The sequence below is a fragment of the Pseudophryne corroboree genome, chromosome 4 (genome assembly GCF_028390025.1).
Source record: "Pseudophryne corroboree isolate aPseCor3 chromosome 4, aPseCor3.hap2, whole genome shotgun sequence".
Classification (NCBI taxonomy): domain Eukaryota; kingdom Metazoa; phylum Chordata; class Amphibia; order Anura; family Myobatrachidae; genus Pseudophryne; species Pseudophryne corroboree.
The window spans coordinates 578,038,806-578,061,183 of NC_086447.1; the positions used below are offsets into that span (position 1 = coordinate 578,038,806).

General features: G+C 40.3%; 2 pseudogenes; one reads left to right on the plus strand and one right to left on the minus strand.

Annotated features, from left to right (window-relative positions):
* Window positions 1-12,396: 12,396 nt before the first annotated feature.
* LOC134912167 (5S ribosomal RNA) lies at window positions 12,397-12,517 on the minus strand (annotated as a pseudogene).
* A 1,752-nt stretch (window positions 12,518-14,269) lies between these two features.
* Window positions 14,270-14,390, plus strand: LOC134912168 (5S ribosomal RNA; annotated as a pseudogene).
* Window positions 14,391-22,378: the final 7,988 nt, after the last annotated feature.

Below are 22,378 nucleotides of genomic sequence, written 5' to 3' on the forward strand. Positions count from 1 at the left end.
TGTATTAGTTGCCTACAGCTTTTATAGAACGTACGTGATTAATGCTAGCTAGATGCTGATTTGTTGCAACTTCTCCAGTCTTTAGAGTCTTGATACATCTAACCCAACGGGAGTATGAGGACATCAGGGTTCTCTTTTATACGTTTTCTTCTTTTATGTTTGAATATTTTATTATTTTTGCAATTGCAAATGACCAAATGTGTGCTCCCCAAATAAAGGCTACTGCATAGCAGGGATTAAAGTGGGTCGGAACAGGGTGAAATTTGTGTTCCATCAGTTGTATTTGGAGGCGGAACACGTTTGACTTCAGCCAGCCCACCTTGCCTGGCCATTTTTGCATTTCAACGAAATTTATGGTGCATGAGCGGACCCAAGCCATATTTCTCTAGGAATACCCCTATTTAGTAGTTCACAAACTGGGTGCCATGAGGCACTTGCAGGAGTGCCCTGGGTTGGTGGTCCAGGACCGAATCAATGTGATAGGCAAAACTAGTGCTGGTGTCTGCTAATCATACAATATGTGGACAAATAGAAGCGCATCCGTGTCTACCACCACATAACTGAACATAGGGATGACAGGTAAGAACAATTTACTTAATTTTATATGAATCTCTCATTAAGAATCCTTTGGCCGAGGGGTGCCATGAAAAAAAAAATGCTGATAATAAATGCTGATACTCTAGGCATCAGGATTAAACACATTGTTTGAGAACCACTGCTCCAATCCTCACATCATATAATGCAGAACTTTAACCACATGCAGACACTGCCCTCCTGACACGATGATCCAGGTGCTTGCTGTAATACCATAGCTGTAAAACATACTTTCACAGTGTAAATATGGAAATGATACTGAAAATGAGGTAAACATTTGCTTTACCATTATGCTGTATTTTGCTTTGAAGTCCACTGGAGGAATAAATTTCCCTGTCAGAATGAATCTTGCCTTGGCAGACACAGCTCTTTTAATGGGTGCATCCCTTGCAACTAAGATTTCACCATCTGTTCTCTGCAAAATTACCAATGCAGACAGACAATAATTTAGGGGAGCATCATAAAAAAAAACCCACCACATAACATCTCCGAATGCATACTTTGTGCATGGAGCAGACATCTGTTCATCTTACTTGTTACCCAGTTATAAATCATGAGGAAATAAGGCTCATAAAAAAAGTTTAAAGATATTCTCTGGAAGCCTGTATTTAACAAAAGAATATATTTCTGTCTAATTTATACAAGTTTCACCACACGCTCATGTTTATATCTGATACACTGAGAATTTCTATTGCAATATTTGTTGTAGGAAAAGGGCAAATAACTTTATTTAAATTATTTGGCATCAAATAACGTCAACTTAATTAGATCTGCAGTTATAATGGCAGGCTACATTTCAGTGGCGTGAAACAATACTATTGTACAAAGCATAAAGCTGAACAGCTTCCAAGCTTCACCAAAGCCACCAGGGTTAATTATCCCCTCTAGTATTAATATTTGACTCAAGTAGTTGAATTTATTGGCACACATAGTGATACATTACAATACTGATGCATGCTGAGATAATTACATGCTATATAATTTCAAAAGAAAAAATGCTATAGTATGTAGTGGGATGTGAACATAGGACGCGCACACTGGTTATGGCCTACTAAAATATTTTAATTGCTGACAGTGTTGTGCCCCCTGGCAGTCCTGTTAAGTACTGAATGTATTAACCTATAAGCTCATACTCATAACCATATTTCTCATTGCTCTCTACCAACTTCTGATGACTCCTTGAAACATTAGGCATCGTATATCATAGCCCTAAAACATTTCACATTTATTTTTACATTATAATCCTAAATCCTTCTGTATGTCAGAGAATTTGGATCTGCAATACAAGTAATCTCATGTGCGCACTGTGTTTTGCCTGCATCCTTCAGATGAGATACTATAAATTATCTGACACAAAGACATTTATTAGGCTACAGAAGCCCTGAAAATGACACCAGTCTAATAGCATGACTACAGTAAATCATTATTTACCAGGGCAGTTCCCAGACATTATGACATCCGTTCAGAACCTTGAAAATGTATACATGAAAAATGTATTTGCAAAATAATAGTGAGAATCAGGGAATGGTAATGCACTAGTATGTAGATTTATATTTCTGTTAAAGACAAATTCAATCAGTGTTGTAGTCTAATTATTGTCAAACACTTCATATTGTTTCAGTGCTGAAGTCTTTCAATTTGCAATGTTTTGACATGATAAGAAAACACACTGTTAATTGTTCGCAGATTTAGGTATAATATGCAAATCAGAGCATCAGCTTAATGTTATATATCATGTGGTTTGAGATTCAGTCTTACAAAATCTCTCACCATCAGCAGGTTAAACGCATATTCAAATTCGATGTCCATGCATATGAATCACATTAATAAATTATTCCCATTGATTTGGAAAAAAATCTTTATGGATATTTAATAAAAACATGTTAAGCTGGCCAAACACTAGGTATGAATACACGATTTCGACACCTTATACAATGCATCGTGTGCACACCGTGCATTTTCTGGGTACGATTATGATGCAATGGCCCTTATTCCGAGTTGATCGCTCGCTATCTACTTTTAACAGCCATGCAAACGCATAGTCACCGCCCACAGGGGAGTGTATTTTCCCTTTGCAGGAGTGCGAACGCCTGTGCAGCAGAGCGGCTGCAAACACATTTTGTGCAAAACAAGACCAGCCCTGTAGTTACTTATCCTGTGCGATGATTGCTGCGACGAGTGACACGGTAATGACGTCAGATACCCGCCCAGCAAATGCCTGGCCACGCCTGCGTTTTTCCAAACACTCCCAGAAAACAGTCAGTTGACACCCAGAAACTCCCACTTCTTGTCAATCTCCTTGCGTCCACCAGTGCGACTGAAAACGTCGCTAGAACCAGTGCAAAACCATGATGCTCTCTGTACCCGTACGCCGCACGTGCGCATTGCGGTGCATACGCATGCACAGACTTGACGTTTTTTTAAATGATCGCTATGCAGCGAACAACGGCAGCTAGCGATCAACTCGGAATGAGCAATAATTTTAACCAAGGGAGCGCAAAAATATTCCATATTTATTATAAAAACACAGTGGATATAACAATTACAAGTTATTTAAAAAGCTAAAAATTAGACTCTCCAACCATAAATCTCTTATGGGATCTCTAATATTGTGATCACACCATATACCTGCAATATTCCCTTTTTCACTTTCCTATGTTAGTTGTGAGTAGGAATATCAACAGATAAGGAATGTCATTTGTATCCAATTATTCCATGCGCATTTTAAGCATCATTTGATAATGACAGTCTGATTATATGTTGAATAGTGTATGTCACACAGTCCCAGATAGTATTTAGGTTCTCACCCTTTTCAGTGCGCGGTATTGCGCTATGCTCCACCTCCGTTAAACTCAGTCTCTGAGTGTACGTCCATATACCGGTATCTCTAATGCCGTGTTGAGAGCAATCAGCTCCGGCCAATGCAGGCTTTAGTGAACCCACCAGGCGGGTATTATCAGCGTGTTTCCCCGTTACCTCTTGGTCGCTAAATGGTATTACGGCTCCGGTACCTATTGCAGATATGGTACAGCAAGGAGGGAGGGCGCTTTCTCCGCAGCAGTTGTATAATGAGGGCCACTGTGCGGTCCCATGGGTTGAATGTTGCATCCTCTCATCATACGTGCAGACCATATTATCCGTCGTAATTGTGTGCACATCGTACCATGTTTTATGCACATACGATGCATTGTATGATTTTGAGTGGAATTTCCCTGGAATTTTTTGTGAGGCACACAATCGATTGTTTAACAATGGGTCGTTAGCACTTTGTGTGTCACTCGTGTGTCCGGGACTGTCAGGCAGTTGCCGGGGAGATCAAGGGAAATTGTGATTCGACTCGCGTTGGATGCGGGTCGTCCTGATGAATGACCAGCATTAGGATGAAAAACAAGGGGGAGTTGACACAAGGGGAGTGTCAGTAGGGTAGAATACATGTCTTGGCTTTTTAATACTGTACAAATTGAGTAAAATGTTTAGATCCCACTTCTGGCCTCTTGCATAGTTGATTCAGTCTTATAAGGCGTGAGAAGAATGTTTATGACTGTGGTTATGAGTGGGGATGGAGGGAAGGTAGTTACATCATTGGAGTCACCTCATCAGCAGGCCAAAATTCTCTGCAGAATTCTAGTCAAAATGTAGAGGGCCGTGACATGCACACACATTCATGCCATGGGCAGCTTCTCCATAGGCCCACTTCTCCACTCTTTTCACTGCTTCATGAATAGACCTCTTAGCATACAGTTGTTTAAGGACAACAGTTCGTATGTTGCAATGGCAGGTTAATGTGTAGAACCTCAGAATTTTCCAAATAGATTTTTAAATTCTAAGCCTTGCTAAAGGACATGATTCTGGAGATTGTGAGTTGCTTACATAGCAATGATTCCATCTCAAAATTAAAAGAGTGATCAATCACTGTATTTTAGGGAGTACCGAAGATTTTAGGGAGAGTAGGCCATTCTCCCCCACCCCATTCACTTACTTGTGAAATGGGTGGAATGTGAGGGCATGAGACTTTGTCCCCATTGTTTGCGCTATTATTTCACTATTATGTTTCAGATGCACAATGTCTGAAATGTATTAAAAATGTATTGGGTGTTCCTAGGCAGTGACAGGGCATGGTTAATCAGATGTAGTGAGAGGCTGCATTTTATGGGCATGTTCTGGATGCTCAGATGGAGAATCAGCACCTAGCACAGAGTGGATGTACCCCTGGAAAGGGACTTGTAGCAGTATTTGCATAAAGTCACAAACGCTACAGATGCAAGTGCCTCTGACTCAGAATCAGCCCCTAAATGATTAAGACAACATTTAGGGACTGATTCAGAGATAGTTGTGGCTGCATTCACTCTTGCGTCTGTTGTCAGTGTTGCAGCGGCTAGTATAACCAAATGCTAGTATTAGTCCTTCCCCTGGTGTACAAGTGTGCGTATGTCCATGGTTGGGTCACCCACTTTCTACATCTCTACATGCTGTAATACTGCTGTTATTTCTTTATATTCCTCCATCGCTACACCATTGCTTACACCATCGACACTTCCACCAGCTCCATGGCAGGTGCCTGACTCTGCGGCTATGCTTCTGCGAATATAGGAGGCTAGACTTGGATGGTGAAACTGACTTACCTGCAACACTCTCATGGCATGCTCATGAGAAAGACTTTTATCAGGTTCAGTACTAGATACCTCCCAGTCAACATCCAGGGACACCCATCACTTTTCCTCACCATTTCTGATACTGTCTGTTCAAATCACAACAGCACCTTTGTACATATACTCTGCTTCATGCATGCGCTGTAGGGTTTTGTTTAGACATTTTTTGCACGTGCACAGATTCTGAAAATCGCTCAATTACATAAGCATCATCATTTCATGTGGATTGAGTGTGACTCAGAATCAGGCCCTTAGAGTTAGAAGTAAACCAGCTAGAACGTGCAGTACCTTGGCAAAGTCTTGTTGAGCTGAAAGGGACGGGTAGCCAGAATGTTAGATTTAGAGTTTGGAATATGGGAAGAAAACAGTGCTTACTTATATTCAACTGGATACAAATGCAAATAGAGTGGTTATGTGGACCAGATATCATGACAAAATGGGCTTTAATATATCAAATTACAGTAGTACTGTACAGTATATTGAGTATAGTGGAAAATGGGAATAACCTCTGATGCTAGAGCACATGTTGTTTCTGATAGTGCTTACATGACTGTGGTTACTGTTTCTGAAGGAATAACTGTGGTGCACTTGTTGCTCTTGACAGGAAGTACGGCTCTGTGGGCATCAGGGATGATGCCTACAGCACACAACTGCTTGAGGCTCACAATACTTGTTCTATATTAGAAAAGGTAGGCCAATGAGAAGGCATCAATCACAAGGTTCATTTACTGGTAAGTAACTATATGTGAAGCACTCGAAAACAAAGTAATTTGTTTTCTGGGTGGCATCTCCTATAATGCTCATAGTGAGAGTTATACTATATGAAGCTTCCTAAAGTGTAGACAAGTGGAGAAGTTGCCATAGCAACCAACCAGCTTCTAGCTAGCATTTATCAAGTACAGTCTATGAAAGCTATCTGGAAGCTGATTGGTTGCTATGGGAAATGTCCACTTCTCCACTCTTTAGAAGGTTTAATACATTTTCCCCCAATGACATGTTCGGTTATAGTGCAGTCTTTTGTGTTTTGTCCTCAAGGAAGTAAAATTAGCATCAACACTTGTGGGACTAATTATTTATTGGTCATTATGACATCCACAATAACTGCACTGTATGTAGTTTTTAAAAATGCTAAATGGATCATACTGCGGATCCATGATTTAGTTGGCATTTGTGAAAGTAATCACCAAAATTATTATTATATATACTAATAATAATTCCATTTATACTGAACACGATGTAGGGTATGGAAACATGGGTGAATATTAGGCCAACCCTGACTACATCCCATATCAACAGACTCTAAATGGATGAAACCAATTATTGACTTTTTATTTCATGGAATCTAGAAGCTGCTACTTGCAGTTTAATATTCCCATTAAGCCATGTTTTATTGGACATCCTATTCAGTTATACCATGAGTATTATTATAGACTTTTTGGACATATTTTCATTGATCAAACAAAATACTAGCAATATTCCAATGACGTTTATGGCAACGACTCGCAATTACCCATGACCTTTCAGAGAATTTAATTAAATATGACCTTTTGGAGCTTCCTAGTTTGAAGAATTTTTCAATATTTTGAGGTCAGGTTAAAAACAAGGTCATGTATTAAAAGGTATTGTCTGTTTACCTCAATAATATCCCTTAATTACTCTTTTTTACATATAAGCTTTTTATTTACATTATGGTTATATGTGATATACTGTATTTAACCTGAAAGCGCCTTCCAGTAATCTATCATATTTGAAACAAATATTTTAAATTAAAACATTACTTATGGCATTATAATGAAACTACTGTTTTGGAAAGAAATGCTTAAAAAAACAGATATTTTCAATATAGATAATGACAGATCTGATGACTTTGCAATACTCATACAGATTGGCTGGACATCAGTGGAGAGATTCAGGCTAGGTGTACCCAGGGTCACATAAATAAAACAAACAAGGAATGTCAGATTGCATACAGCAGGCATTGCAGGGCACAGTCCATCCCAATGATCCTAGTCTGAGGACCTGCTTTGCTCTTCTGAGCAGATTATTAGAATTTCAACAATAGACAAATCCTACTTTTGATTATAAAGAGGACATTCAGCAACATTATAGCTGTTGTTCACATACACATGTACTGTAAACCTCAATTAACTATTGTGTAGACACTTCATGCAGCTACCTGAGAGATACTATGTCAGTGATAGGAATAATACATGTCAGTAGTAATAAAGTTCTCACGTCAAAATCCTGTCTACTGATTTTGGAAAAACCTGTTAGTTAATTACAACCTTTTCATCCTTTTCCTTTTTGTGTGCACAGAACTAAATGAGCATATTCTGCTGTATGGGCAGCTGTACGTATATCCCTAGCCAGATCACTGCTGTGCGTATACTTGGTTTCCTAGCACTCGTCATCAGTGTGCACTTGCACTTTAGCTATACTTATCTGTCTGATAAGAGGATTATTTACACGTACGCATGACTCGGCCTAGCCCGTATGACTCTGCATTGGCCATAGGGCCTAATTCATGTTTGTACGCAATGTCCAGTGTTCATGCAGCAGAGCGATTGTCGTCAGACTGTACGTGTGCTGCGATCGCAATGCGCCAGTGCTAAGGTGCCATTGCAATTCCGCACACAGCGAGCATTTCATGGGAAAGTGACTGACAGGAAGTGACCATTTGGAGGTGTTAAGTTGGAGTTTACAGGGAGTGGTTGGAAAAATGTAGGCGTGTCAGTGACATTTTCAGGGCATGTATCTGCTGACGGCTGCGAGCTTGTATATGCAAAAACATGGCGCCTGCTGTGTCCAGTCTACATAGCCATAGACCAACCCTTAGACCACGTATTTGCATATACAGTAGACTGCTAATGTGTACATTATTGCGAATGAGTGTCCAACGTCTCCGGAGGGGATGGCTCTGGTTTGCGTCTCTTTTCATTTGTGGGTGGCAGCTTCACTTGCTAACATTAGCATCTCCATTAGCCTAGAAAACAGCAATTGCATTTGCATACAAACATGATTTACGCTCATAGTTGCATATGCTTGTATCCTCTGCACATGAACTCGTGTTCAACTCTGCATCAGCCGCAGTAAGGGTATCCAATGCTTATGCCGCATGCACCATTCCATCTGATCTACATTGCTCCTCTCATGAGGAGCCACATTTTACACCCCAACAGCTGTCACCATGTTGATTTGCTAATCCATGGTTTTATCCGTACAGATAAGGTAGTCACATTGTACATGTTTTAGGTACGATTGCGATGCGATGCGCGTCTCGTGGGTCGAATGTCATATCCTCAGATCATACGTGCAGCCCACATTATCCGTTGTAATTGTATGCACATCGTACCATTTGAGTGGCATTTCCCTGGACTTTTTTTTCTTTTTGGTGAGGCACACGATCGATTACTTAACGACAGGTCGTTAGCACATTGTGTGTCACTCGTGTGTCCGGGACTGCCACGGAGCTGCCAGGCAGTTCAAGGGAAATCGTGATACAACTCGCATCGGATGCGGGTCGTCCTGATGTATGACCAGCATTAGGATGGGGGTATAGAAGAAAAACAAGGGGGAGTGTCAGTAGGGTAGAATACATGTCTTGGCTTTTTAATACTGTACAAATTGAGTAAAATGTTTAGATCCCACTTCTGGCCTCTTGCATAGTTGATTCAGTCTTATAAGGCGTGAGAAGAATGTTTATGACTGTGGTTATGAGTGGGGATGGAGGGAAGGGAGTTACATCATTGGAGTCACCTCATCAGCAGGCCAAAATTCTAGTCAAAATGTAGAGGGCCGTGACATACACACATTCATGCCATGGGCAGCTTCTCCACAGGCCCACTTCTCCACTCTTTTCAATACTTCATGAATAGACACCTTAGCATACAGTTGTTTAAGGACGACAGTCCGTATGTTGCAATGGCAGGTTAATGTGTAGAACCTCAGAATTTTCCAAATAGATTTTTAAATTCTAAGCCTTGCTAAAGGATATGATTCTGGAGATTCTGAGTTGCTTACATAGCAATGATTCCATCTCAAAATTAAAGGAGTGATCAATCACTGTATTTTAGGAAGTACCGAAGATTTTTGGGAGAGTAGGACATTCTCCCACACCCCATTCACTTACTTGTGAAATGGGTGGAATGTGAGGGCATGAGGCTTTGTCCCCATTGTTTACGCTATTATGTCACTATTATGTTTCAGATGCACAATATCTGAAATGTATTAAAATGTATTGGGTGTTCCTAGGCAGTGACAGGGCATGGTTAATCAGATGTAGTGAAAGGCTGCATCTTATGGGCATGTTCTGGATGCTCAGATGGAGAATCAGCACCTAGCACAGAGCGGATGTACCCCTGGAAAGGGACTTGTAGCAGTATTAGCATAAAGTCACAAACGCTACAGATGCAAGTGTGTCTGACTCAGAATCAGCCCCTAAATGGTTAAGACAACATTTAGGGACTGATTCAGAGATAGTTGCAGCTGCATTCACTCTTGCGTCTGTTGTCAGTGTTGCAGCGGCTAGTGTAACCAAATGCTAGTATTAGTCCTTCCCCTGGTATACAAGTGTGCGTATGTCCATGGTTGGGTCTCCCACTTTCTGCATCCCTACATGCTGTAATACTGCTGTTATTTCTTTATATTCCTCCATCGCTACACCATTGCTTACACCATCGACACTTCCACCAGCTCCATGGCAGTTGCCTGACTCTGCTGCTATGCTTCTGCGAATATAGGAGGCCAGACTTGGACGGTGAAACTGACTTGCCTGCAACACTCCCATAGCATGCTCATGAGAAAGACTTTTATCAGGTTCAGTACTAGATACCTCCAAGTCAACATCCAGGGACACCCATCACTTTTCCTCTCCATTTCTGATACTGTCTGTTCAAATCACAACAGCACCTTTGTACATATACTCTGCTTCAGGCATGCGCTGTAGGGTTTTGTTTAGACATTTTTTGCACATGCACAGATTCTAAAAATTTGTCAATTACATAAGCATCATCATTTCATGTGGATTGAGTGTGACTCAGAATCAGGCCCTTAGAGTTAGAAGTAAACCAGCTAGAACGTGCAGTACCTTGGCAAAATCTTGTTGAGCTGAAAGGGACGGGTAGCCAGAATGTCAGATTTAGAGTTTGGAATATGGGAAGAAAACAGTGCTTACTTATATTCAACTGGATACAAATGCAAATAGAGTGGTTATGTGGACCAGATATCATGACAAAAGGGGCTTTAATATTTCAATTTACAGTAGTACTGTACAGTATATTGAGTATAGTGGAAAATAGGAATAACCTCTGATGCTAGAGCACATGTTGTTTCTGATAGTGCTTACATGACTGTGGTTACTGTTTCTGAAGGAATAACTGTGGTGCACTTGTTGCTCTTGACAGGAAGTACGGCTCTGTGGGCATCAGGGATGATGCCTACAGCACACAACTGCTTGAGGCTCACAATACTTGTTCTATATTAGAAAAGGTAGGCCAATGAGAAGGCATCAATCACAAGGTTCATTTACTGGTAAGTAACTATATGTGAAGCACTCGAAAACAAAGTAATTTGTTTTCTGGGTGGCATCTCCTATAATGCTCATAGTGAGAGTTATACTATATGAAGCTTCCTAAAGTGTAGACAAGTGGAGAAGTTGCCATAGCAACCAACCAGCTTCTAGCTAGCATTTATTAAGTACAGTCTATAAAAGCTATCTGGAAGCTGATTGGTTGCTATGGGAAATGTCCACTTCTCCACTCTTTAGAAGGTTTAATACATTTTCCCCCAAAGACATGTTCGGTTATAGTGCAGTCTTTTGTGTTTTGTCCTCAAGGAAGTAAAACTAGCATCAACACTTGTGGGACTAATTATTTATTGGTCATTATGACATCCACAATAACTGCACTGTATGTCGTTTTTAAAAATGCTAAATGGATCATACTGCGGATCCATGATGTAGGTGGCACTTGTGAAAGTAATCACCAAAATTATTATTATATATACTAATAATAATTCCCTTTATATTGAACACAATGTAGGGTAGGGAAACATGGGTGAATATTAGGCCAACCATGACTACATCCCATATCAACAGACTCTAAATGGATGAAACCAATTAGTGACTTTTTATTTCATGGAATCTAGAAGCTGCTACTTGCAGTTTAATATTCCAATTAAGCCATGTTTTATTGGACATCCTATTCAGTTATACCATGAGTATTATTATAGACTTTTTGGACATATTTTCATTGATCAAACAAAATACTAGCAATATGCCATTGACGTTTACGGCAGTGACTCGCAATTACCCATGACCTTTCAGAGAATTTAATTAAATATGACCTTTTGGAGCTTCCTAGTTTGAAGACTTTATCAATATTTTGAGGTCAGGTTAAAAACAAGGTCATGGATTAAAAGGTATTGTCTGTTTACCTCAATAATATCCCTTAATTACTCTTTTTTTTACATATAAGGTTTTTATTTACATTATGGTTATATGTGATATACTATATTTATTTGAGAAACAAAGATTGGAAACCGCACTGGTCTTATGGTGTATATGTGTAATGATAATTATCTGTAAATACTGATAATAGAATTTAGGGTTCAAATCCTTATTTTGGGGAGCAGATATATAAGGTAACACATTCCTTTTTGTATCAAAAGACTACCCATCAGTGGTGCTCCCCCGAGTCAGTTAAACATGATGTAAACTTTGAAAAGAAGAAAGAAGACTCTTTTTGGGAAGCACTCATATACAGATAATATTGTACGACTCAATGTCAAAAAATAGCTAGCTAAAATACAAAAATTTTATTAATTCTCATTAAAAATGATTATTGGGGAGTTCAAATAGGCGCCAATATATGTTTGAATAGTGACAATGCGAAAATATGGGGAATAATGTACAAAATACGAGGTGCCAATACCTAATTCTGGCCGAGATGGGTATATCTATGATTTTGTTGATATTTGTACTCCAGCTGTGGATCAGTCTGTAATTATAAGTTGCTCATTCGTTGGAAATATGACCGTCATTTGTAAACTGCTATATATCCCAATTGGGAATTTTGATCCTAGCAGATGGTTGAATCATAGGTCATGACCGAGACGTAAGATAGTGCTCTATTAATAGTGACAGATGGGCGGCAAATATTTGCAGTACCAGGGTGTTCCTTAGTAGTCTCCTATCCAAGTACTTAACCCGGCCCTCCACTGCTTGGCTTCCAAGATCAGATGAGATTGGGCATCTCCAGCGGGGTATGACCGCAGACCTTATGCTCACCCTTGTCACGCTGTGTCCAAAATTGGGCACAGATAAGAGCCGATTAATATTGTCGTATGAGCCACAAGTTTGAAAGAAACACAGCTGATTTGATGTGAAAAAAGGGGGGGGGAATTTCTTATCACAGATGATACGGTATACTTAAGGATTAAATACCCATCTAAATTGTCAGGGCTTAAGTAGTCGCAGTATAAGTAGGAAAAGACCTATATGTTGCATAATTATCACATGCATGTAAATCAAACATTGAATAAATGATATTATTATAATCATGCAAAAGAAGGGAACCTCCAAATTTGGTCTCCAAAACCACAAATTGCATGCGTAGTTACACTATAAATTGTGAAAATCAACTGAGCAGTGAAAACTACAACTCTCAAAAACCAATCACGAATTAATATCAACTGAGTTGACACAGTATGTATTCCATATGATACAAGCTAAACATAAATTAATGTTGAAAAAAATATTTTTTTGCAGTGTAAAGGAGAAGAGAGAAGGCGTTTTTGTTTTTGTTTTAAATGGGATCCAAGGTTTAGCAGATGTATCCACATCTGCTTTTTTGATAAAGATATGGACCCCAAAATAAGTTTAGTACTTATTCCTTTGCTGTTGATAATTAATGTCACTCAATATAGTATAACAGTCTGTGTAACATATAGGTAGGATTTTAATAGATACCTGTCCATGCGCTGATGCATAAATAGTAAGTATCCAAACCTGATATACAATTTTTTGGTTTAGATCCTACTTGTATGAAGAGGGAGATCCTGATGTCTGAAAGGTGCCGGCCGCGTCCGCCCGCGTCTGCCCACGTTGGGCCTGTTGTCGGGCTCCGGCCGCACTGTACTTTCTGTTGTTCCGGTTCCCTAGGCGACGGACTTAGCCGAGAGCGGCTCGTTGCGGTCACGTGTGCGCACCACGTGACCGTGAGGATGTAGTCTCCTAAGGAGACATCAGGATCTCCCTCTTCATACAAGTAGGATCTAAACCAAAAAATTGTATATCAGGTTTGGATACTTACTATTTATGCATCAGCGCATGGACAGGTATCTATTAAAATCCTACCTATATGTTACACAGACTGTTATACTATATTGAGTGACATTAATTATCAACAGCAAAGGAATAAGTACTAAACTTATTTTGGGGTCCATATCTTTATCAAAAAAGCAGATGTGGATACATCTGCTAAACCTTGGATCCCATTTAAAACAAAAACAAAAACGCCTTCTCTCTTCTCCTTTACACTGCAAAAAAATATTTTTTTCAACATTAATTTATGTTTAGCTTGTATCATATGGAATACATACTGTGTCAACTCAGTTGATATTAATTCGTGATTGGTTTTTGAGAGTTGTAGTTTTCACTGCTCAGTTGATTTTCACAATTTATAGTGTAACTACGCATGCAATTTGTGGTTTTGGAGACCAAATTTGGAGGTTCCCTTCTTTTGCATGATTATAATAATATCATTTATTCAATGTTTGATTTATATGCATGTGATAATTATGCAACATATAGGTCTTTTCCTACTTATACTGCGACTACTTAAGCCCTGACAATTTAGATGGGTATTTAATCCTTAAGTATACCGTATCATCTGTGATAAGAAATTCCCCCCCCTTTTTTTCACATCAAATCAGCTGTGTTTCTTTCAAACTTGTGGCTCATACGACAATATTAATCGGCTCTTATCTGTGCCCAATTTTGGACACAGCGTGACAAGGGTGAGCATAAGGTCTGCGGTCATACCCCGCTGGAGATGCCCAATCTCATCTGATCTTGGAAGCCAAGCAGTGGAGGGCCGGGTTAAGTACTTGGATAGGAGACTACTAAGGAACACCCTGGTACTGCAAATATTTGCCGCCCATCTGTCACTATTAATAGAGCACTATCTTACGTCTCGGTCATGACCTATGATTCAACCATCTGCTAGGATCAAAATTCCCAATTGGGATATATAGCAGTTTACAAATGACGGTCATATTTCCAACGAATGAGCAACTTATAATTACAGACTGATCCACAGCTGGAGTACAAATATCAACAAAATCATAGATATACCCATCTCGGCCAGAATTAGGTATTGGCACCTCGTATTTTGTACATTATTCCCCATATTTTCGCATTGTCACTATTCAAACATATATTGGCGCCTATTTGAACTCCCCAATAATCATTTTTAATGAGAATTAATAAAAATTTTGTATTTTAGCTAGCTATTTTTTGACATTGAGTCGTACAATATTATCTGTATATGAGTGCTTCCCAAAAAGAGTCTTCTTTCTTCTTTTCAAAGTTTACATCATATACTATATTTAACCTGAAAGCGCCTTCCAGTAATCTATCGTATTTGAAACACATGTTTTAAATTAAAACATTACTTATGACATTATAATGAAACAACTGTTTTGGAAAGAAATGCTTAAATATAAGAAAAAACAGATATTTTCAATATAGAGAATGACAGATCTGATGACTTTGCAATACTCATACAGATTGGCTGGACATCAGTGGAGAGATTCAGGCTAGGTGTACCCAGGGTCACATAAATAAAACAAACAAGGAATGTCAGATTGCATACAGCAGGCATTGCAGGGCACAGTCCATCCCAGTGATCTATTATTAGAATTTCCGCAATAGACAAATCCTACTTTTGATTATAAAGAGGACATTTAGCAGTACGGATGGTGTTATAGTTAGCATTACTGCCTCACAGCACTGAGGTCATGGGTTCGATTCCCACCATGGCCCTAACTGTGTGGAGTTTGTATATTCTCCCCGCACTTGCATGGGTTTCCTCCGGGTACTCTGGTTTCATCCCACACTCCATATATATACTGGTAGGTTAATTGGATCCCAACAAAAATTACCCTAGGCGTGAATATGTGTGCGTGTACATGTGGTAGAGAATATAAAGTGTAAGCTCCACTGGGGCAGGGACTGATGTGAAAGAGCAAATATTCTCTGTTAAAGTGCTGCGGAATATGTGTGCGCTATATAAATAACTGGTAAAAAAAGAACAAAAAACATTATAGCTGTTGTTCACATACACATGTACTGTAAACCTCAATTAACTATTGTGTAGACACTTCATGCAGCTACCTGAGAGATACTATGTCAGTGATAGGAAAAATACATGTCAGTAGTAATAAAGTTCTCACGTCAAAATCCTGTCTACTGATTTTGGACAAACCTGTTAGTTAATTACAACCTTTTCATCCTTTTCCTTTTTTTGCATACACAGAACTAAATGAGCATATTCTGCTGTATGGGCAGCTGTACGTATATCCCTAGCCAGATCACTGCTGTGCGTATACTTGGTTTCCTAGCACTCGTCATCAGTGTGCACTTGCACTTTAGCTATACTTATCTGTCTGATAAAAGGATTATTTACACGTACGCATGACTCGGCCTAGCCCGTATGACTCTGCATTGGCCATAGGGCCTAATTCATGTTTGTACGCAATGTCCAATATTCATGCAGTGGAGCGATTGTCGTCAGGCTGCACATGTGCTGTGATCGCAATACGCCAGTGCTAAGGTGCCATTGCAATTCCGCACACAGTGAGCATTTCATGGGAAAGTGACTGACAGGAAGTGACCATTTGGAGGTGTTAAGTTGGAGTTTACAGGGAGTGGTTGGAAAAATGTAGGCGTGTTAAGGACGTTTTCAGGGCATGTATCTGCTGACGGCTGTGAGCTAGTACATGCAAAAACATGGCGCCTGCTGTGTCCAGTCTACATAGCCATAGACCAACCCTTAGACCACGTATTTGCATATACAGTAGACTGCTAATGTGTACATTATTGCGAATGAGTGTCCAACGTCTCCGGAGGGGATGTCTCCGGTTTGCGTCTCTTTTCATTTGTGGGTGGCAGCTTCACTTGCTAACATTAGCATCTCCATTAGCCTAGAAAACAGCAATTGCATTTGCATACAAACATGATTTACGCTCATAGTTGCATATGCTTGTATCCTCTGCACATGAACTCGTGTTCAACTCTGCATCAGCTGCAGTAAGGGTATCCAATGCTTATGCCGCATGCACCATTCCATCTGATCTACATTGCTCCTCTCATGAGGAGCCACATTTTACACCCCAACAGCTGTCACCATGTTGATTTGCTAATCCATGGTTTTATCCGTACAAACAGATAAGGTGGTCATACACTAGGTCGATATTGTGTACAAATACACGATTTTGACGCCTCATACAATGCATCGTGTGCACATTGTACATGTTTTGGGAACGATTACGATGTGATGCGCATCCTGTGGATTGAATATCGTATCCTCAGATCATACGTGCAGCCCATATTATCCGTCGTAATTGTGTGCCCATCGTACCATGCTTTATGCACATACAGTGCATCATACGATTTTGAGTGGCATTTCCCTGGACTTTTTTTTATTTTTGGTGAGGCACACGATGGATCACTTAACAACATGTCGTTAGCACATTGTGGATCACTTGTGTGTCCGGGACTGCCAGGGAGCTGCCGGGTAAGTTGAAGGGAAGTCGTGATACAACTCGCAACGGATGCAGGTCGTCCTGATGTATGGCAAGCAATACAGTTCAGCAAAAATAGGAGCATTATGTCAGAAAATAGGATGTAACGTCATTGGCACTGGCCACTCCATGGTCCTCCATGTGCTGCATGTTTGGCCATATGCTTCTGTCATTTTCTTTCATAAGTAGCACCGTCAACGTTTGTCACTGCTGTATATTATAGTGGTAATGGTGCACGTGGAATGAAGGACTAACTGAAATGTGATGCCATGTGTTCAAAACTCTTCATCTGTTCTAGGCTTAGTGTGATGACTAGGGCTACTTATTAAAAAAATGGATACTTTTTAAAAATACGGAAACCTAGGACGAGAATCCACCAGTCTGGTAACCCTAAATGTATTACTGTTTCGTCCACTCCTGCCTTTGAAGCACTATTGATTCCTAACTACCTGTCATTCATTTTCTATTGTGAGTGTAATGAGAGGTGAGAGAATCGGTATCTGTTGCCCTTGACAGTTAATGATGACTGGTCTCTTAATTTTCCTTAATCTTTAGAATTATTCACACAGACATTGGGTGTGATTTTGAGTTGCACGCAGTGCTGAGGCTTTTGTTGTCACTGCGACAGACGGTATGAGAAGTGTGGCGGAAATGTGATGGGCATTCCTGAGCGGTGATTGGGAGGTGGCTACTGGTGCACGCAGAAATGGTCCGTTCAGTGGGTATAATATGGGAGTGTCATTGGGCACATCAATGCAAGTGGCTGCATTCACAGCCGCATGACAGCAAGCATGGGAGGTTGGGGTCACTGTAGGGCTGGCACAAGCTTCGATGCTGGCATATATGGAATCCCCAATTGGTATTACAGTGTGTACGGGTGCTAAAAGAGGGTATCCCAGACCTTGTACATTCGGCCACATGAATGTAGCCAAGGGGAAGAGTTTGCAGCTATTTTCATAAACTCGCAGACGACAATTGCTTTTGCCTGTGACCTTAGAATCAGGCCTATAGACTGTTTGACATCACTCATCTGAAGACCTTTTTAAATCTTAGCACCCACCCTAATTACAACATGGCCAGTTTCCCACATTTCACAGCCTGGACTTTTGTACAGTCTCAGTGCATCATCCCACATGAAGGCACTACTGCTGTGGTAGGATTGCCCCAGGGATATAAATAAGAGAAAAGCCTACTCGACAGCCATGGTGTATTTGTGCTCTACAGGTATGCCCCAGAAAAGCAGCTAATAAAGAGCCAATTATTTCAGTAGTATCAGGAATAATCATTGAAGTGCAACTGGAGGATGTTAATAGAGATGGTTTAGGAAGATACAATATTCCATTTTTACACATTATTTTATTGTGACTGCGGTTGACTTAAAAACATAGAGTTACTTTATTTTCCCTTGAATTTGCTGTGAAATTGGTACTGTGCGCATTGTTTTCCTTTCTCATCTGCCAGAGATATGATGCTCACACGTGCATTGAAATAAATGGTTCCCAATTTAATTTAATGTGTGAAAGGCATTCCTTCCTATTCCGTTTAAGTGAAGCAAATGGTCTTTCGTATTGTGCTTTATCTTCATCTGTCCTGTGGCTGACACCTGAAGCACTCCTTGGAGAAAACATATGATAATGAAAGTGAGCTGTGACTCCTGATTGTGTTGGTATTTTCTCATGAGTCTCCTGAAATACAGCGGTTCCCAGCAGACACTGCCCCAGACCAAGATTGCTATTTTAAGTAAGATTTGTTTAAGTGAGTGGCCAAGTTGGGATTCTGTCATTGTGCTTTGTGAATGCATCTGACACTCAAGAATCAGTAAACGAAATCCCTTGTTTGGTATATTTTATTACCCAACCAGGGGTCCACAGTCCTCCTGCATTGCTCCTGTGGCCTGGGACATGAACAGCTTGGAAGTAGTATTAGAAACCACATAATGTTTTAAAAACTGATTTTACATTTTTTTATTTTTAAATGTGGTTTTTCTTCCCATTTATTTCTCTCCACATGTCCATATCTGAAAACACCAGAAGCTTTGATTACTAGGCAAATGGAGTGGTTGGGTAATACAATTGGTGACTACGATGTAAGTTGCCCTGCTGGTGTACACTCTGGTGAAATCACACACTCAGGGGGCTATTCAGAGTTGGTCGCAGATTTTGCTCTCGCAGCAAAATCTGCAACCTTATACTCATGTACTGGAGGCCGCCCAGCATGTGTGGCACCGACCCACATTGTGTTCGCAATTTCATTGTGATAGCAATGAATAGAGGTAGGGGCACTGCCGACATGTTTCCTTTTGCGACATTATAGGCTGGCCACGAAAACGGCCATGACACACATGCATTTCCCAACCTCCAACCCCCCAACACTGCATCGCCATCACCGGATGCCTGTCTCCTGTCAATGAGCATGCGATCGCATCCTTCCGGAAATGCATCCTTCCGATTTGCTGTACAGATTCAGAAACACACACAAAGAAATGTATAATAAAAGTTAAATGTGTTGGGTGTTTCTGGGTGGTTACAGGGGGTTGGTTAACCAGATGTAGATGTAGCGTAGTTTGGGCATGTTATTAGAGTAACATGGGCATGTTGGTGAAAGTGGTTGCGTGCAGACATGCTGAATTGCTCACATTGGAAGTCATACGCAGAAGAATGATCTGCGCCTAGCATAGGGCAGGTGCAAGTTTCAATGGTACAACTGATGGTGCACTGCCTTTGATAATGGTAGGACAGACATTCAAGATGAGCAGCAATCTGGCTGGCCAAACATGTCTACCACAGGCAGTGCACCAAACCCAAACCTGTTTCTGTGACACGACATTATCACCGTACACCTTGACAAGTTGGCAATGAATTTCAGCTGCTGATGTGCCCTTCAGATGCAGAAATCTGATCACAGGGCGCACCTCAAAGCTTTACCATGTTTCTGCCAGCCCCCGCCATCCTACACCAGATGTTGGGACAGTATGACTGATATTAGGTGCAGTCTAATGGATATCAGGGGAAGCAGTGGTCTACCTGCTCTGGCCTGATGGGATATTAGAATGATATAGAGAACATTACACACATGAGAGGTCTTGTTACCTTACTTATTGAACCACCCTCGTATTAACACCAAGTTTGGTCACTATCATTAATAAGGTCATGGATGAGCAGTTTCATACCGATACATTGAAATTTTCCATTATTATGGTACCTAAACCTCAGAAAGACCCTACTTGTTCCACTAATTATAGCCTGACATTGCTGCTTAATGCAGACATTAAGCTATTCATAAAAATACTTTGGGATGTATAGGCCCATATTGTGTCCTTGGGTTGCAGCAGGGATTACAAGATTCCTAAATATTTCTGGTGATGTTGTTCTCTGTTCCTTTCCAGAGATGTGTGAGAAGTATGGATTATATACTGGGCACCATTTTGAGTATCTACAAATAACTAGTTTTATCAAATCTCTGTGTAAATTGTGTAAATTCATAAAACTCCATCCCTTTGAACACCTCTGCATTTATGACCCAGAATGCAGGGAAACCATTTCCACTCTTTATTCAATGTTAGCTGATCAACCCATTGAAGGGAAGGAACCATTTTAGTGCAGCTGGAAAAAAGAGTTAGAGGTATGTCTGAATGAGGAGGAGTGGTCGGTCATACATCAGGGGGTATCTAAAGCCTCTATTTAACACTAATCTTAATGAACACTCATAAGATTTACTCTCATTTGTACTTGGTCTATGAGGAATTATATATCCGTTGATGTCTGACCTTTGTTGGCAACAATGTGAGCACAAGGTACCTTCTTGCATATATATGATGGGAATGCTCTTCTATTTCAAAGTATTGGGACAAAATCCTTCCTTTGATGGGCAGTGTGATGACTGTTACATTTCCTAAGGTCCCGTTATATAAACCCCATGGAGTTTCTAAATCCCATGATAAAATCTGTGGATGTGTTTGTAATGTGGCCAAACATCTGATTGCTACAAATTGAAAATATTCTGCTGCTATCTCTGTCCTTGGCCTTGTTAATAAAATATGGTACATTGTTTCTATGGAGTATATTACTGCCTCCATCCTGAAAAAGCCGCCAGGTACCATGAGACATGGGAGCCCTGGTTTACCCACTGCAATCAACACTTACCAGACATGGGACAAGTTTCTCTGTGGGATTCTTACAATGTATTATCTCTGCAGACTGTGGGGCAGATGTATTAACCTGGAGAAGGCATAAGGAAGTGATAAACGAGTGATAAGTGCAAGGTGATAAAGGCAGCAGCCAATCAGATCCTAACTGTTAATTTACATATTGGAGCTGATTGGCTGGTACCTTTATCACCTTTCACATATCACTGGTTTATCACTTCCTTATGCCTTCTCCAGGTTAATACATCTGCCCCTGAGCCCCATGTTAAGTCTTTACACATTGTCCCTTTACACGTTTCCTTCTCAAGATACAATGTTGCCTGTCTGTCTACTATCCTCCTACCCCATTCCCTCACCAATTTGCTTATAAATAAATATTGCTAGTAAATAAAGACATCTACATAAAACAGTAGTTAGACATTCCTTTATTATGTCAATGAGAGCCATTACATAACCATGAGCTACTGGATTCTTTTTCTTTCTTTTTGGTTTTTACCGTGATGGTTATATTCAGTATTGAGTTTTGTTATATAGACTTAAGAAAAAGGTATCAAGCCTTTTACCTATGTACCTGACATTTTCAATAATTTCTGCTATAGTTCTGTCTCCATTTGTAATTTGTTCTAAGAGAATATAAGGTCTATAAGAGAATTAAAAAAATGTGCACAATTGTAAAAACTCTGCAGGCCTGCTTCCTTGTATGGCAATAACCCAGCATCAGCCACTCATTGGACTGGGCCCAAACTCTAGCGCTCAGACAGTTCTACCTGAACAGCTCAGTCATGTGTGGCCAATGCAATTAACAAGTACCATGGTGAGTGTATGGTGGGTGCATTTTAAGAGACACTGGGGAATGTTCATGAAGCAGTGAAAAGTGTGGAGAAGTGAGCCCGTGGAGAGGTTGCCCATGGCAACCAATCAGCATTGAAGTAATATTTCTAATTTGCACACTATATAATTGTACGGAGCAGCTGATTGGTTGCCATGGGCAACTTCTCCACAGGCTCATTTCTCCACACTTTTCACTGCTTCATGAATAGACCCCACTATGAGGAAAGATAAGGTAATTTAACACAGACTAATTGATCCCATAGGACTATTCAAGTAGCCCCCACCGGCAGCACTTTTCTGTGATTTTTTAAGCAGAGGCAAAAAAAAAAATCCCCACTAGCCAGCGGCTTAGCAGGTG